Raw genomic sequence first — 4324 nt, 5'->3', positions numbered from 1 at the left:
ACACTAATTTAAAACCCGTTTAAACAGTTATGTCTTGAGTCATATTATATTCATAGTTATATACTAACACAATGCGATTCACTTAATTCTAATAAAATCTCAGATGAAGAGGAGAACACATTATTATAGGACCCTATAATTATGATGGTGATGATGATGATGATATTCTCATTTATTACTTGGGGTTACATTGTGAAACCCCAAGTGCATGTCAGCGCTGTTGGGCTGCTCAGCATGCAGCCAGTGAGAAAAACAAACAGCAGATCTGATACTGACACAGCCACAGTCACAACTGTACTGCAGACCCCGCCCGTCACAGTGGCTCTGACCGCAGGGCAGAGAGCCAGGACTTGGCCTCCCCTGACAGATCCCACAGACCTGAATGGACGGCACTCCACTTTACCCAGTGCATTCTTAATCGCCTGCCATTAATTACACACGGGAACTCTTTCATAAAACAGGGCCGACTTCACAAATACCTCAAAGGTTATGGGGGGAGGGCACTGCGATGCTTGGAACAGCAGCGATGCATGTTTCCCGATTCCTGAAGCTCCGAATGGCAGAATCCGTTCCCAGGGTGTGTCTGTAACAGATTGTGGGTGTTTAAAGATCAGTAACAGGGCCCCGTTCCTGTCAGCTGGGACGAAGGGGGAGAGGACGACTTTCAGTCCCCTGAAATCAGGACGTTGCCAAGCTCCGCTGTCCTGAGCAGAGAGGGAGACGTGGCCAGGATGTGTAATGAGGCTGAGTGGTGATCTGGAGGGGGGGGGGGTATTTTCAGTAGAAAGGGGTTCCGTGTTCTGCTGCAGACTGGGGCAGAGAGCAGTCTGTCATTCCAGCCCTGAACTGGTCCCTCTGCGATCCCTTCCATTTCTTTCCCTGGTTGTGCTCGGAAAGCAAAGCCAGTCCCGCTCTCCCTCCCCCCCCCCCACACACTCCCCCCCCCTCACCCACCTCCTGTTTTTCAGTCAGCGCACACACTCTCTGGAGCGTCATGAATCTTTCATGCCAGAACTCTGCATAATCCCTAAGGCGCTCTCCCTCGAGACCTGCTTGGCCGCCTTCATCTCCTATCTCCAGCGCAGAAAAGAGAAAAAGAAACACTATGCAAGAAAGGAACAGGAAAGGGGAGAGGGAAGAGGCGAGAGGCAGAGGGGAAAATACGAGTCCTCCTCTGCCAGGAGTTTCCTGGAAGGGAGCTGGCAAAGAGCACATCACAGCCTCCTGCTATAGCCAGAATCCCTCTTGTTCGTTCTTCACACATCTAAAAAGAAATATCAGCTCATTTCCCTTCATCACTCTCCTGCCCGGTTTGGCATTTCAGAAGGACTGAAGACTAACGATCATTCCCTGATCTGAATGTATAGATTCTTTACACCCTTCACCAGCCCGGGCGCAGGAGAACAAAGCAGTCCGTCTCACTCCGGGCTTCGGCCGGCTCATTTCCGCACTTAGACCGCTGAGTTAAAACTGAATTTCATTCAGGACTGAAGATGAGATAATTATCATGACACGTCAGCAAAATCTTGTATATTCTCCGTGGCGTCTTCATGACTTTATAAACTTTATGCAGCATTTCTTCAATTTCCAGCCTTAGGCCTCCAAATGCAATCTTGCATTTTTCTTTTGAGTCAACAGATGGTTGGGCTTCCTTGCTCAGCAGTTGTATATTTACAACTCCATAATGACCCTGCGAGGGGACTGAGGCCAAAGACTAAGGAATGACAACCCAGCATCGATGAAACTGCCCTGCCTGAACTGCACATGTAAAGAAAGAGTAGATTATCAGAAAAATGCCAGCTGTTTGTGCAGATCTTCAGGAGTGTTTCATGCCTCAGCCTCTTACAGCTGTGCTAGTTGCGTTAAAATTTGCCTTTCTGCCTTTCTGACAAGCAGACCTCAGGCTGTCAGGCTTGGAAACCACACCTCCGGCACACTAACTCTGAACACTGGGGTCCCCCAGGGGTGTGTGCTTAGTCCATTACTCTACTCCCTCTACACCCACAACTGTAAGGCCAAAAACAATACCAACCCCATCATCAAGTTTGCGATGACACCACAGTTGTAGGTCTGATCATAGACAATGATGAGAGGGCCTACAGGGAGGAGGTCAATCTCATTACAATGTGGTGTGAAGACAACAACCTCACCCTCAACGTCAGCAAAACCAAGGAGCTGATCGTTGATTTCAGAAAACTGCAAAACGGTCATGCCCCTATCCACATCAACCAGACTGAAATGGAAAGGGACAGTAACTTCAAATTCCTTGGCATCCATATCACTGAGGACCTCAACGCCACTTGTCTGATTAAGAAAGTGCAACAGCGCCTGCACTTCCTAAGAGGGTTGAAGAAGGCTAAGATATCTCCCCAGATCCTCAGTAACTTTTACCGATGCACTACAGAAAGCACACTGACAGGCTGCATCACAGTGTGGTATGGCAACCGCAGTATTGCTGACCGCAAAGCCCTACAGCGGGTGGTGAAAACTGCCCAGTCCATCACTGGGGTTGCTCTCCCATCCATCCAGGACAATTATGACAGACGGTGTTTGAGGAAAGCTCTAACATCATCAAAGACCCCACACGCCCCAGCTACAGACTGTTTGACCCTCTACCATCTGGAAAACGGTACCGGAGCATTCAGGCCGGACTACCAGACTCAGAGGCAGTTTTTACCCCCGCGCTATCAAACTATTAAACTCCCAGCCTCTCTCACCTACAATCTGAACCCTCACAGTGCCTTCTCTCTTCTTCAAAACCCAAACACACATTAAAATCTACCTCTATCTCACATGTCAAAAGTTCACTCCCCATAATTTCCTATCCTTTATTTCATTCTGTTGATGTATGATTTTGCACACTGCCTGTTGTTGTTTTGCACACTGCCTGTTGCCTCTCTTTATTTTCTTATACAATTGTATTGTTGTTTTTTTGTACTGTTTACCGTCTGAGACCTAGCTAAAAAGCATCTCGTTATACTATACACCTGTGTATGACTATAATGACAATAAACTTATACTTGAACTTGAAAATTGATGCTATTATTTGCAGTTGGTTGCATCACTAAGACATGACGCATCATTTTGAAGAAAAGAAAAGAGATCTAAACCGATAGGTTGGGGGGGGGGGGATCTCTTTCTGGTTGCTTCCTTGTAAATGTTCAGCTGTGGAGAGCAGAGGGAGAGCTCTTGGAGGTCAAGGCCAATGACATGCAGTGCTCCTGTGCTGTCTTCATCAGTCCCTGGCAGCTCAAGAGCACCCGTACAGCCTGCTGTGAGCCCAACACGTGCTGTATTTATGAGCGCTTTAAACAGGACACGATTAGGATGAGCTATAGGCAGTCCTGGGGAAAGATGGAGGAATCCAGATCCTGGCCAGTCTCTGCACCTAAAACGTGAGAGCCAGAGAGAAAATATGTCATCTATCTCCCCTCGCAGAGCATGGCTCCTCCTGCCCTCATACCACTCCCTATAACAACATGTTGGGACAAGACCCTCTCGTCCTGTAACAGACCTGCACAGCATCCCAGCATGGGATGGGAGCAAAGGTCCATATACTTATAACAAAGGAAGGAAAAGAAGCACATCCGTGATCACACACTATAATACAACTCGCTGTGTACCATACTGTAAAGCGTAATGAAAGCACCTTTAAAAAACTGTTTTATGTAAAAGCGGCTCACAGTAAAGAAATTCCATTTCTAACTTAAAATCAATTTCTGCTTCTCTTTCATAATATGTTGCACATAAACATAATTCCTGAAAATAGACTTACCGATCCAATACAATAAATCAATGCAATTCTTAGCATTGAACTATTCTATAGATAGTACCATATTAATTAAATGCATGGTTAGCATTAAATGTTTAAGTGGCAAATGCAACCATGGATGTGTTTTGTTTCCCCTTTCACATGATTATAAATAGTTTTTTGTTGGCAGTGGTGTGATTTTCAAAAGGAGCGGCTAATCCCTTTGTAGTGTCAGAGTGTTTACCATGCTGCCTCTGCACGAGTCACATCGCTGCTTTTTTTTGTTTGTACAGCTCAAAGCTATGACAAAGATGAGCTTGACTGCTCACACTAGACCGTTGTCTATAGCTACTGCAGTCATGTTCCCAGGAGGGTCTCAGTGTGAGCGCGAGTGTGTGTGTGCGAGGGAGGGGTGGAGCTGCAGCTGAAGCTGTGTGTGTCTCCTCCAGCCCTGGTAGGTAGGACAGTCAGCTTTGGGGGAAAGGAAATATATCATGTTTATTCATTGTTTAAAAACACAATGGGATTATAGACCATTCAACAGGAATCTCTCACAATACAGTCAGTTCAGGA

Source organism: Atractosteus spatula, chromosome 11 (assembly GCF_055471065.1).
Source record: "Atractosteus spatula isolate fAtrSpa1 chromosome 11, fAtrSpa1.hap1, whole genome shotgun sequence".
In the NCBI taxonomy this organism is placed as follows: Eukaryota; Metazoa; Chordata; class Actinopteri; order Semionotiformes; family Lepisosteidae; genus Atractosteus; species Atractosteus spatula.
This window is presented reverse-complemented; position numbering follows the sequence as displayed.